This window comes from Pocillopora verrucosa, chromosome 14, assembly GCF_036669915.1.
Source record: "Pocillopora verrucosa isolate sample1 chromosome 14, ASM3666991v2, whole genome shotgun sequence".
In the NCBI taxonomy this organism is placed as follows: Eukaryota; Metazoa; Cnidaria; class Anthozoa; order Scleractinia; family Pocilloporidae; genus Pocillopora; species Pocillopora verrucosa.
In genome coordinates, this window is record NC_089325.1 from 14,136,713 (window position 1) to 14,151,560 (window position 14,848).

The window sequence follows — 14,848 nt, forward strand, 5'->3', positions numbered from 1 at the left end:
TGAGTATGAGACACCTGTAGTTTATTAAGTGAATACAGGAGCCCATCAGTTGGAGCCTTCAACTCCCGTACTAGGCCTATGTCACAGCGTTTTCACAGGACGGTTTATTTTTAGACTATCTTTTCGCGGGAAATAGGCTACTCGAGCTTACTTGGGTAATAAGGTCCATGAAACGCGAAGAAAAAAATGGTGGCCCTATGCAGGGACGTCTTCATATCAAAACTACGCAAATTCCGCCTTTCAATCATTTCAATCATATCATTTTTGCATACATTTTTGGGAACAGAAAAAATGACTTAGAACAAACATTCTAAGTATAGTGTTCATTCCATGCAATGGGACATAAATAAAAGGCTCTGGTGGAAAAGACACCTTATTTTATAGCTCTGATGACAAGCAAAAAGGTCACATGGGTACCCCGGTTAAAAATATATTGATAACTCTATTAATTAATAACAGTTCTAATTTAGAGGAGAAAGTTATGAGAATAAAATAAAAGTTGTCTGTACCACGAAGCATGCCTTCACTGTTTAGACTGAGAGTCCTAAAGCTTTTTAAGCATGTATTTGAATATCTTATGACGATAAGCCCCCCACCCACCCTACCCCGCGCTATACTGTTTTCACTCAGCGGCTGGTCAGCGGTCACGTTTAAGAGGTAAACATGGCAATCGCTACCTGATCACCTTTGTTGTCGATCCGAAAATCAAAATACCAGCGTGATATTGCCTTTAAGATGAAGCAGTGATGTTATTTGATTCGTACTTCACATTTGAGTCGAAGCTTGGGTGGCACAGGTTATTTCTTACGGTGGAATCGACGAGGGGAATTCGAACTCTAGTTGTAGTGTTTGAATTGCTGGAAGAAATGGTCGCACGGGGATGTACGAATGGTAAGTTTAACGAACAATTTCAAATTTTGCCGCTTGAATTGAAAGTAAAGTTCATTTGAATTGCTTTTGTATGTATTTCTGACGGGTTTAGATCTACCTGCTTGATTTATATCAATTACGCTTCATGTTGACAAGTCCTCAAAATGGCGGCCAAACTTGGAGATTTCCGAAAATTAGGTAAGTTCACGGAGTTATAAAGTTTGCGTAAAGGTCGGGCCGCAAAGTTTTTTTCTGTAGTCACCTTTTCTATGGCACCTACTTCCTAGCTATGTTAGTTGGATCAGTTAAGAACGCCTCACTTTTTCGAAAATTTACTTTGAATTTGATCGGTTTTGGCGTGTGCGACTTAAGCGAACCGATAAGGTGTCATTCAAGTCTTCCTGTTTCCTTGATTGAAACGTGATGTTTACAAAAGTCGCCTCGATAGATAAGATAGAGTTAATATACATGGCTGTGGTATTTGTTTTTTGCTGAGTTCCGTAGTTTTTTGTAAACTGTCCTCCAAAGTTGTCTGAAATTAAAGTCTTGAAAAGTGTCACGACAAGCCTTCGCTCGAGTGAAATTTAATTTCCGTAAAACTCTGAAAAATAAAGAGATCCGATCAAACGGATTGTGGTTTTAGTGTAGGTACATGAATGTCTTATAACACACAAGAAATGAGCGAATTCCGTGTCTCAAGCAAAATCGACCGGACCGCTCTTACAGAGACGCTCTCTTAATTCATAAAATAATTTGTAATTCTAATGACTTTTCTAACCAAAACACGCAGACCGAAAATTACCGACACCGAGCTCCACGTTCAGTTTCGTTAATTAACAAACGAAGCAAGATGGCAAGGTTAACGCAGATTTTACACTTAGAAAATTCAATTGGAAGGCTTAATTATTTTTCTAATTAAAGAAAAATTAGCTCAAGAGAAGATATGAACTTGAACTCTCTAGATAATTTGTAAGTCATTTCCCATCGACTTACAAGCATCTTCGGTACTTCGATCTGCCTTTCTGTCCAGTCGTCATATCGACTCAACGGGGTTCTACTGCATTCCAATATACATCAGGATAAATGTATCAATGTGTGACGATTCATTTTTCGGCTTTGTGGTCACTGTGAACTCTGGTAGGAGGCTCTCACTGGGACAACCGGTCGCCGTTAAACGGCCGAAATATTTCACCAGGACAATTTTTAAACCGTTGGTCGTAGGTAAAGAAAACCGTAAAAAATAATTTTGGTTATAACAATGAAAAGATGTAAACCGTTAGCGGTAAACTGGCCAACATTTTAACTGTTAGCCGTCAAAGCCGTCACCCATTGAGAGCCGCTAGTTTTGCCAGTAAAAGCAGAAAACAAGGAACACAAACACAGATAAATTTTTCTGCTGTTTTACTTTAGTTATATATTAATTCATAAAAATTTACTTATTTATTAATTAATTCATCCATTAGTCGACGGTCCTTTTTTACTGCATCAAGAATCGCCCTCGCTAGCGTGTGGTCCGTTAGCTCAGTCGGCAGAGCGTGGTGCTGATAACGCCAAGGTCGTGAGTTCAAGCCTCACACGGACCAGTCTAGTACAAAATTTATCCATCGCAAATCGGATTTTTCTCTCTTTTTTTATTTTCATTTAAGGAAACATTGAAGGATCTAAAAGAGTTCATAATTTGTAAAAAATATACTTCGATCCAGAATATACATGACATGACATACATGACAGCTAAAGAAAGATGTTTTTCGTCTTGTCACGAGGGTGGGACAGAGAAAAAATTCTGAGTCCCTAAGAGGAATCGACCCTCAGACCGGATTCCGCGCTCCGATGCTCTACCACTGAGACACAGAGACTTAATGGTGAGCGAGGTCTATAACGAAGTTCACATGACACCCGTCCTGCATACTGCTGGGACCAGCAATGTCGTTAGTTTGTAAATAAAATGAGAGAGATGGTAAATTTTGAGCTTGTAAAGAAGGATATGTGACAACTTTTCAAATTCTTACTTCAGAAATTTTTTACTTTTAATAACAAAGTTGCATAGGCATCTGCCAAAGAGGATTCATTTTGTTGGCTGCGACATGTTGGTTCAAAAATTGAATTCAACAAAAAAGCTTTTTAACGTACAATTACCTCGGGAAGGGCGTGCGTTATAAAAAATTTGGACTAACAAAATCGCCGGGCTTGTCCGGGAGTCGAACCCGGGACCTCTCGCACCCTAAGCGAGAATCATGCCACTAGACCAACAAGCCTTACATGGTCATATCAAAAGAAACAAATATCTAGATTCTTGTTATAGCTGGTGTTAAAAACATGACGTGTGACCTTACCTGTTGTAATTGTGCTAGAGTTACATGTCTTTTTATCGCTATAGAGTAGAAATTAAACTCAAAATCGGAAGCTCGTTAATTAGCTCTTTGACATCTAATGTTATCTTCAAAGGCTTTCAAACGGTGACTAATAAAACGAAGAAACTAAATTTTGCTTATTTCTATTGAGAGAAGCAGAGGCTTTTGAACAACAACAATTTGATGAGGGACAGAAATTTTCTTGTGTAGATTCACTTTTTAAAAATTATTTGGAAAGGAGCCCTGGAGCACGACAAAATTAATCGTTCCCACAACTGATGATTTGGAAAAGTTTACACCGGTTTACAATAACTCGTCAACCAATTCAGTTGACTGTTGTCAACAAGGTAGGAAAACTGTGTTGAGAAAAAATACCTATAAAACAACTGAGACTTACCATTTTCACGAGGGAAGTCAATATGATGGCGTTTGGCTTCTCTACTTCAGCGCTTCAATCTAAATTGCGTGCATTTTTGAAGAAATGTAAAATTCCATGTTTACGTAGCCCGATGTAAACACTTTGGAGGTTGGGAGAACACGAGATAAGCGTAGGAAACCACGACGCGAAGCGGAGTGGTTTCCAGCATATCGAGTGTTCTCTCAACCTCCCAAGTGTTTACATCAGGCTATGTAAACACGGAAACTATTTTACATTTCTCTTATAAAATAACTAATGAAAGAGGAACGAAAACCATGTTTACATACTCTCATGTATCATGTAAAATGGTTTTATGGCCAATCAGAGCGCGCGTACTATTTGAATTATTTTATAAACATCAATGTAATATTGTTCCAGAGAGGAACGATCAAGTACAAGTAGGTGTTACTATACGCTAGAGTATCACACCACATATGCTATGTAACTTTACTGTGATACTCTAATCTACTCAATTCATGTTTGAAGTTATTTATCAGGACCTGAATCTTATACCTACTTTCTCTTCCGCTTGTTTGCAAGAACTCTTAGGAAAGAGACTGTGAAGGGAATGCTTTTTAACACATTTACAATAACCTTGGCTAGAAATGTCTTTTTCTGGTAGCATGTTGACTGGATATCAAAATGCTAAACGGTAAAAAACTGAGTGTTCAATGAAACGTGTTCAAGGAAAACGTAGTTAAGAGATAAAGATACTTTATAAAATGTTCAGACGAGAAAGAAAAAGGGAAAGCAACAAAAACCTGTGTCCAAATGGCTGGACATCATGTTTTAATTTATGATGGTACATGATAAACTAGGGCTTAAGCTTAATCACGTACTTGTCATATCGAACGGAAAATCAAAGAAAATGCAATATGATACGCGAAATTTTTAAAACGTGAGCGCATCTTGTGTTGTATTTTGGTACTCATACTGACATGACAGTATGGTAAGATGTTCTGGCAAATTCGACACCGATTGCTTCGTTTATAGCAAAATAATGAAAATCATTTCATGTTTTTGTTTCTCGTGATAACAGAAGTAACCAATTTTTCGACTGTTTAACACATTTCCGCCGATTCTATGTCACAACTAAAATAATAAACGACCATTCGTTATGTGGCTACCGATTTGACCAACTAAAAGCGTCAGGTCTTCAAAAAAACCATCTAGAAAAGAGAAAGAAATTGCTCTAATGGACTGCCGTAATCCCATGGTAAAGTAGTTTAATTATCCGAATCGGAGCGGCTATTCTCAAAGATGTCCAAAGTCTCAAGACTATTCCCTTCAAATCTTATTAACAACTGAATCTTAATCGTCTGTACGAAATATTGATATTTTGAACTGATGAACAAGTAGCCGGCGGTGCTGCATGAGCTTCCAGCAAAATCTGCGAAAATCGATTCAGACCGCTTCGCCCGCCTGCTGGAGGTTGGCGGGTCAGGCAGCACGCACACACTCTACGGACTATGTGAGAAGCCCACGAGATTCACATGAAGCAGTGCAAAGAGAGTAAGAGACTAATCGCATGCCATTGTTTCTGAGAGAATTTTTTATTGTTTAGTTTGCTTATGTTTGTGAGGCCGCACTGCTAAAATTAGCTTCCGCATCCTACGTAGATGCAGCTACACCACCTGATTAAGAAGAGCGCCATAAATGCTTCTGTGCGCTAGGTTAACAGTCTCTTTTAGGTATTCTGGAAAAGTTTCATCAAGATGGATTTTGACATTGAATAAATTACCATATCAATATGGCGGACGGTCACGTTTTTAGAGCTCTTAGATGCTGGATCATTCTGCTTTATTTCTACGTTTGTTTCTCTGGTGCACTCCTTCCCAAGGCTAATCCTGACCTCGATATATCTGGTGATACTCTTCTCTTCATTTCTCACGGTCTGACGACAGTGAGAATTCAACCTTTTAACCATCGGTCACCGAGCTCGCAACATGCAAAGAATCTCCAGTTGCCGAATTCAAGACTTCTACTCCTTGGATGCCGTTTTGCGATTAATTCCTCTCTTTCCTTACTACTCATTCGTCTCGCAAATGATGTTGAACTTCAACCTGGTCCTGTTGGCTCCTCTAGTTCACATGACATCCTGTCTGATCTTCGGGATTTGTCAACGAAAAATGGGCTTACAATTATTCATCAAAATATCAGAGGCCTCGTGGCGAACAGGGATAGTCTATGCCAAATGATCGATGATTCCAAGCATATAGACATCATATCCCTCAGTGAGACTCATCTATCGGACAGTGAAGAGGCTCAAGTTCAACTGGATGGCTATACGTTCATTAATAGACCAAGGAAAACAGGCAAAGGTGGAGGTGTGGGAGTTTATATCTCCTCTTCTGTCCCCTTTCATAGAAGACTAGACCTGGAACGCGATGGGATCGAATGTATCTGGATAGAAATTTTATTTCCAAAATCTAAGGGTATCCTTATTGGTTTTATTTATCGCCCCCCGAGTTCTTCAAAGCATCTTTGTGCAGATTTTGAAAATAAACTGGAGTCGATGCTTTCTGCTGTATCATCTGAAAACAAAGAATGCATTTTGACAGGCGATATCAACTGCAACTATTTGGTAAGCTCAGACAACAAAGAACTGAAGGCAATGCTATTGTCTTTTGGCCTTAAACAGCTAATCAAGGATCCCACGAGGGTAACGCAAGATTCAAAAACACTGATAGATGTGATTTACACAAATCGCCCTCAGAATGTTTATAGTGTTAAAGTCATTCCCGCCGGCTTAAGTGACCATGATATGATTGGTTGTGTCCGGAAGCTGCATAACCATAAATTCCAGCCAAGAACCATCACCTGTCGAAACTATGCTAATTATGATCCTATATCCTTTTGCAATGATTTACGGTCCAATAGTTTCACACCTGTCTTTAAATCCTCCTGCGTTAATGAAGCATGGTCTTTTTTGAAAGCCATTCTGAAAGAATGTATTGATAAGCATGCGCCAGCTATAAAGAAGAGGATCAAAGGGAAACTCAGCCCATGGCTTACACAGAAGGTAAAGCAAGAAATGAATACCAAAGATCAGCTTTTGAGAAAAGCGAGAAAGACAAATCGTGAAATTGACTGGTCTTCGTACAAGCGCCAACGAAACAAAGTTAACGGTATGGTAAAAAATTGCAAAAGCAGGTATCACCGTGAACTCTTAGAGGAGACTGTGGGTTCACCTAACAAATTTTGGTCAGCTATTAAAAAACTATACCCTACAAAGTCTACAAAGGAACCAGGAGCAGCTTTTCTCGTTAATGAAGCAGTAGAAACCGACAAAGAGGTTATTGCAAATTTGTTCTGCAAATTCTTCACTGATGTTGCGCGATCTCTAAAAAGAAAGATCTTCCCTCTTTGCAATTTTGTCTGGAAAAGGCCCCTTACAATAGACACCCAGCAGCCGCTAGAGAACTTTGAGTTTAGATCAGTCTCGGAAAAGGTTGTCTTTAATGCATTAAAGAGCCTTAAGAGAAATAAGTCCTCTGGCCTTGACAACTTTCCTTCTGGAATGTTAAAGGACTCTGCTGATATAATAGCCAAGCCTCTCACGCATATAATTAACCTGTCTCTCGCAACAGGGTCTGTACCTACTGACTGGAAAGCGGCTAAAATTGTACCACTTTTTAAATCTGGTTCAATGGCCGAAATCGACAATTATAGGCCTATTTCAATACTTCCTTCAATGTCAAAGATCCTGGAGAAAGTGGTATTTAAGCAGCTGATGGCTCATTTTGAACAGAATGGTCTACTTTCTCATTTTCAGTACGGCTTCCGTCGCATGCGCTCTACTGAACTGGCCGTTACTCATCTTACCGATGTTATCAGAAGAGAAGGTGAGAATGGTAACCTGACAGGCTGTGTTTTCATCGATCTATCCAAGGCGTTTGACACCATCAGTCACTCTGGCCTCCTGAGCAAGCTTTCAACTTACGGAGTTCGTGGAACAGAACTCGCATGGTTCACTGATTACCTTTTCTGCAGATCACAAGTTGTCCAATATAAAGGCGTGCTATCAGAACCTCAACCCATTCTCACAGGTGTTCCTCAGGGAAGTATCCTGGGTCCTATCTTATTCATTATCTTTTTCAACGATGTACATAAACCGCTTCAACACTCGAAGATTATCACTTATGCCGACGATTCAGTCATCTATACCTCTTCTAAAGATATTGATACTATACAGAGAAGCCTTAGCGAGGATATGAATAACCTGTGCGAGTGGTTTAAAGACAACGAACTGATCATTAACCTAAAAAAGGACAAGACGGAGTCTATGTTATTTGGAACAGCTAAAAGAATCAACCTTCAAGACAAGGAACTTAAACTTTCTGCTAATGGGTCACTCATCAATAATACCTCTACCTATAAGTACTTAGGTGTTCACCTTGACTCATCACTAAACCTCGCATCACATTTTGACCGAATCTATAAAAAAGCTGCAACCAGAATCAATCTCTTGCGATCAATTCGTCCTTTGATCGACCAAAAGTGTGCAGAATCGATCTATAACACTATGATCGCACCTATCTTTACCTATTGCGGAACACTTGGTCTTAGCTTTCCGGATTACCGAAAGGAAATGATAAAGAACATCGAACGACGAGGCTTTAAAATTATCGGCAATAGTTCTTTTAATCCCCCATCCGTGAACAATTTGATCAAGCGTAAAAGCTGTCTGTTTGTTTTCGACTGTCTCCTGAATAATGTTTGCACACCCTTTAAGAACTACTTCGAAAGGCTGGTTCATTCTAAGGCCACTAGGAATAACGGTATATCAGTGAAATTACCCAAAGTTCGTTTAGAATTTGGTAAAAAGAGCTTCTATTACCAAGGAGCAAAGACTTTCAACAACCTGCCTGCTGAACTAAGGTCGTTAGATTCGAGACTGAAATTTAAGAACAAATTGCGAGATTATTTTAGTTAAATTCTATCTAAACGTGGTTATAGGTATCCTTTTCAGAGTATTTTTATTTAATTTTTAATTTTTTTTTTTTTTTTTCATTTTATTGTATGCTTTTCTAGACCTTAAGACCTTATATCTTGTTAAATTTTATTTTATTTATTTATTTATTATTTTTGACAGGACCCCAAGGACAACAGTGTTACACACTGATGGGTTTTTCAATCCTGTATAAAAAATTCGTTATTATTATTATTATTATTATTATTATTGAACATAATAAAGGCTTTAAAGCGTTTTTGTGACAGAAAAAACGAACAAAAATGCAATGACGCACCCTTTTTTCGCGATATCAAAACGTTATAGTACAGTTTCAGTTTTGGTGATTAGCTTTGCATGCATTAAATACGTAAGAAATACGCATATGTGTCTCACTTCTAAGGTCGTATGAGGTGGGAGCTGTATTTCGTTGAGAACTTCGTTTCTCCTGGAGAATACTTTTCTCTGTAGATATGAGTCACTTTCAGTCAAGTTCGACTAAGCATTTTAAGAATTTTCACTTCAATCAAATCATAGCTGAAATCCAAGAAAACTTATTATGGTATGATCTTAGAGAGCTTCCTTGAGAAAATCACAGGCTTATTCTCGTTTTGCGTTAATAAGGTTAAGACATAGCCTGACCTATGTCTTCCTCCTCAGTGGCTTGCCATGCCGCCTTCCGCACTTTTAGCAACACCAGACTACTTGAAACGGTGCCTTTTCTTTTTCCGGAAAACTCTTTTCCTTTTTCTTCCCTCCGAAAGTGGTGAGCGCTTTCTATTCGTTTTGCTCCACCAGAACTGTCGGCGGCCGTGTGTGCTGCAACCACTTCGAGAGAATGAACGCTAAATACCGGGGACAACCGTCCCTGAATTTTTTCCCTTCTCGTCTTATTCAGTTTTTCATGTCCTCCTTTCATTTCCTCTTCGCTAAACTGATCGAAGGCTTGGACTCCACATTTAGACATTTGTCCTTCCCAGTATAGCTGTTTTTCATCTGCATAATAACTGGCCTCGTGAACCCTTACACTTTCAGTTGATAGAATAGCCAATGAATTTCTTCGTTTGCCTGCATACGCTTCTTCTTTTGAGTTTCCATCCATTTTGAGGTCAAGGCTATTTTCTTGTCCAATGCTATTTCTATTTCCTACGAGCACTCGAGTGTTATTGAAGTTTGACCTCTCTTTGTAGTCGTTTGATCCAAAAGGGTTTTTTAGGAGCTGTTTGAAAGCTGAGAGGTAGCGTCTCGTTCTTGTGAAGTAGATAATCGGGTTCACCGTGCTCGAGAAAGCAATGCTGCTAGAAGCAGTAAAAGAAAGCCAATCATCGTCGTCATCTTTCTTATAAACCACTGCTGTAAACACGGTGGTAGGAATAAAGCAGAAGAAGTAGGCAGCTATTGTAATGGCGATGGTTTTGGTCGCTTTTACGTCCTCCCTCAATCGGGCTTCAGCTTGAGAGGAAGGCAAATTCATCTCTTTCCTCTAAAAATAATGTGAAGACGTCAAGTACGTTTACTGCTTTCAGGTCACCTCGATAGAAAATGATGATTGAGATACTGCATTCGAAATATTAAGACGATATGAGCTAAAACGAGGCATCACTAAACTGTAATATAAAGAGTGGCATTTAGGCAGTAAAGATAAGGTATTTTTTGACTACATAATTAAAAGCTTTTGAGAAATGATCACCGACACTTTGCCAATCTTTTAGCCAAACTATCTCTAAAAATGCTTAAAATTTCATCCAAACGTTGTTTTGACGAAAAAACGCAAAGAATACTTGCAACTAAAAACTTCATTTCGCTCAAAAAGCCTTCTGAAAGAAAGAAATCTCGCGGTCCATTGGTTGCTTAATACCGCAGCCATAGCCGGACTTCGATTGAAGAATCCGGCGGGTGTTTGTGTTTCTTCAATTTAAGCGCACAATTTTCAAATCAAATTCAGCATATTGATAACGACGCCGAGAATTCTATCTCCTTGATCAGTCAAATAATAACTTATATTTCCTACGACTACAAAATTAAAGAAATGTCTACCTCCATTCTCTTCCTCTTTATCGCACAAGCTGTCAGGAAAGAGACCAAAGCACTACAGATGATGAGGATCGACGTGCTTGCAGCAACAGGATACTTCACTTGTTCGAAGATCTCTGCTCTGTATTCCCTGACATGAGCATCGCCAAGATCGATATCGAGTAGAGGCAAAGCAAACAAGGTCGCCATAACGATACACGCGAACCAGATGAAAAACGCACAAATCAGGGCTTTTTTCTTCGTCTTCCAAGCGAGATATCTCAAACCAAAGGAGATGGCCAAGTACATATTTATCATCATGGCGAGCATGGAGACAAGATTCAACATCAAAAATAACCGATACAGACTGCTGCTGATGATAGCCAGAATCTTCCCTCTCAACCAACTCGTCCCCCAAACGTAGCTAATCATATAAATAGGCACGTTTATAGCTGCGCTGAGAAGGTCCACAACAGCGAGATTGGCGATGAGAATGTTATGAACTGTTCGTAAGGATTTAAAGCGACCGATGATTGCAAGAACAAAACCATTACCAAGCAAGGCAGCTGAGGCAAGAAGGGTTAATAACAAAATCATAACGACCCTGGCGATCAGTGGTTTTTCTTCGTGCGATTCTCGGTGCATTTTCACCGTATTTTAACCCGAGGTAGAACGCTTAATACCATGTGACAGGAAACATGTGCAACATGTATACCATGTACTGCCCATAGAAAGGATTACTTCCATGAGTCACATTATGACATTTGATGTACATTTCATGAGTCCAAACGTGAAGCCCGTATTATTGGACAGTAAAAAATCAGGAAAAACTTTTTAAAATGTTTAATTCGATCGGAAATGTAGGTAATAGCACATGTTAAAGATGGCAGTCCAGCTGTTTTAGAATTTACTTGAATTATAAAAAGATAACAATATGTAAATATCAACTGCGGTGTCGCTATCGAAAATTCGGGAAAGCAGTTAACAAATTCCATTCCTTTCGGCAGACAAAAATAAATGAGTTAAGGCTCAAAAGAACACAATTTTCACATCAAAAGAGCCCGTCATAGCTAAGGAACTTTTCAGCGATGAGTAATAATTGAACTGGAATTGGAAATCTTCAAACACTTCACAGTTTAATTCGAATGACGTAAAAGATGTAAATCCTTTCTCGTTGTTGTTGTTTTTCCGTCGTTTACAACAGTGACTGTTGATTACCATGAAGCCATCGCAGATCGCGCGTTCGCAACCTCCGGTATCCATTTTATAGTACTCGCTATAATATTGCCGTGTCACCTTTGCGCGGAATCAAAACTATAACCAGGTGAGTTGTCAAAGCTCGATCTTGCAATGACTTTGGTTAAAAAAACAAAAGTTAGGAAATAGTAACCAACAGTCAAATTGTTCAATCATCCACGGTGGAGGCGGGACCAAGGCAAAGAAAACTGAATGTTCAATGAAACGTGTTCAAGGAAAACGTAATTAAGAGAAAAAGATACTTTATAAAATGTTTAGACGAGAAGGAAAAAGGGAAAGCAACAAAAGCCTGTGTCCAAATGGCTGGACATCATGTTTGAATTTATGATGGTACATGATAAACTAGGGCTTAAGCTTAATCACGTACTTATCAGACGGAAAATCAAAGAAAATTTATTATGATAGATGAAGCTAGGAAAACGTGAGCACAGCTTGTGTTGTATTGTGGAACTCATACTGACATGACAGTATGGTAATATGCTACAGCAAATTCGACACCGATTGCTTTCGTTTATAGCAAAATAATGAAAATCATTTCATGTTTTTGTTTCTCGTTATATAACAGAGGTAACCAATTTTAGACTGTTTAACACATCGCCGCCGATTCTATGTCAGAACTAAAATCATAAACGACCATTCATTATGTGGCTACCGATTTGACCAGCTAAAAGCGCGAGATAAAAAAAAAACCATCCAGAAAAAAAGGAAGAAATTGCTCTAATGGACTGCCGTAATCCCATGGTAAAGTAGTTTAATTATCCGAATCGGGAGCGGCTATATCTCAAAGATGTCCAAAGTCTCAAGAATATTCGCTTCAAAATCTTATTAACAATTGAATCTCAGTCTTCTGTTCGAAATATTGATATTTTGAATTGATAAAAAGTAGCTGGCGGTGCTGCACGAGCACCTTGCGACCTTCCAGCAAAATCTGCGAGAATCGATTCAGACCGCTTCGCCACCGGTTGGAGGTTGGCGGGTCAGGCAACACGCACACACTCTACGGACTTTGCGAGAAGCCCTCGAGATTCAAATGAAGCAGTGCTAAGAGAGTAAGAGACTGGTCGCACGCCATTGTTCTGAGAGAAATTTTCGCTGTTTAGTTTCCTTATGTTTGTGGGGCCGCGCTGCTAAAAGTAGCTTTCGCAGCCTACGTAGATGCATCTACACCACATAATTAAGAAGGGCGCCATAAATGCTGCTGTGCGCTCGATTAACAGTCTCTGTCTCAGTATACTAGAAACATGTCATCAAGATGAATTTGACATTGAGTTTTGAACAGAAAAAAAACGGACAAAAATGCTATGATGCACCCTTCTTTCGCGATATTAGAACTTTATAGTACAGTTTCGGTTTTGGTGATTAGCTATGCATTTATGAAATAAATACGAGATGCGCATGTGTCTCACTGCTAAGGTAGTATGAGGTGGGAGCTGTATTTCGTTGAGAACTTCGTTTCTTCGGGGATGGCAAGATCTTCAGTTTTAGTATTAATTCTCGACGGTTCTCGGCTTCTACGAAATTAATTAGAAGGAACGTCTGCGTAATGTAAACATTTTAATATTGCAATCACATTTCTCTCAATAAAATAAACGCCCTTCCTCTAATGAGCACCTTGTTGATTGAGCCTTAAAATACATTAGTGCTAAATCTAATCAGAGCGGCAACAGTTATGCAAATTTCGGAGAATTCAGCTTCCACTGATTACCTTTAGTCTAATAATTAGTAAATTAAATTGTTATCATCAGCGATTTGCAGCTCGAAAATACATAAGGAGAAAAAGAAGTACGGAATGTCTTTTCCTTGTTTAATTGCAAGCCACTAGTTAGATAGCTTTCTTTAAATTTGTTGTAAACATGTCTGGTTTATTATACGCACTGGTGTTCAATCAAAAAGAAAATTTCATTTATAAGATATAACGTCGCCTAGTTTCCAATGTCATACTTTTCTCACACTAGTCTAGTAGGTCTATCTCTGCGAAACAGATATCACAAGTTAAATATATGACGAAAAACCCGCTGCCACGACTTGTATCATGCATTTAGATTTTGGCAACGTCCATTAAAATGCATTAAGTAATCATAATTTCCTGGGGAATACGTTTTTCTGTAGATATGCGTGACTTTTAGTCAAGTCCGACTAAGCATTTAAAGAATTTTCACTATCCCAGGTTCACAGTCACATTTAAAATAACAAACAAAATCATAGCTGCAACCCAAGAAAACTTATTGTGGTGTATCTTAGAAAGCGTCCTCGAGTAAATCACAAGCTTAATCGCGTCTTGAGTCAGTTAGGGTTAGACATAGTCTGACCTATGTCTTCCTCCTCAGTGGCTTGCCATGCCGCCTTCCGCACTTTTAGTAACACCAGACTACTTGAAACGGTGCCTTTTCTTTTTCCGGTAAACTCTTGTCTTTTTTCTTCCCTCCTAAAGTGGTGAGCGCTTTCTATTCGTTTTGCTCCACCAGAATCGTCAGCGGCAATGTGTGTTGCAACCACTTCGAGAAAATGAACCTTAGAAAATGGGCGTAACTGTTCCCGAATTTTTTGTCTTTTCGTCTCATTCAGTTTATCATGCCCTCCTTTTGTTTCCTCTCCGCTTAACTGATCGAAAGCTTGAACTCCACAATTAGACATTTGTCCTTCCCAGCTTAGCTGTTTTCCATCTGCATAATAACCGGCCTCATGAACCCTTACGCTTTCAATTGATAGAGTAGCAAGTGCATTTCTTCGTTTGCTTGCATACGTTTCTCCCGTTGGGTTTCCATCCAATTTGACATCACGGCTATTTTCTTGTTCAACACCATCTCTATTTCCTACGAACACTCGAGTGTTATTGAAGTTTGGCCTCTCTTTGTAGTCGCTTGATCCAAAAGGGTTTTTTATGAGCTGTTTGAAAGCTGAACGGCAGCGTCTTGTTCTTGTGTAGTAGATAATCGGATTCACTGTGCTCGAGAAGTCAATGCTGTAACGAGCAATAAAAGAAAACCA

General features: G+C 39.1%; 3 non-coding genes across 3 annotated transcripts; 1 reads left to right on the forward strand and 2 right to left on the reverse strand.

The window, feature by feature from the left end:
• Positions 1-2,380: 2,380 nt before the first annotated feature.
• Positions 2,381-2,453, forward strand: Trnai-gau (transfer RNA isoleucine (anticodon GAU)). The gene has a single exon. It is a non-coding gene; the product is annotated as a tRNA-Ile (tRNA).
• Positions 2,454-3,053: 600 nt separating this feature from the next.
• On the reverse strand, positions 3,054-3,125 carry Trnap-agg (transfer RNA proline (anticodon AGG)). The gene has a single exon. It is a non-coding gene; the product is annotated as a tRNA-Pro (tRNA).
• A 2,902-nt stretch (positions 3,126-6,027) lies between these two features.
• Positions 6,028-6,106, reverse strand: LOC136278366 (small nucleolar RNA R12). Its single transcript, XR_010716296.1, has one exon. It is a non-coding gene; the product is annotated as a small nucleolar RNA R12 (small nucleolar RNA).
• Positions 6,107-14,848: the final 8,742 nt, after the last annotated feature.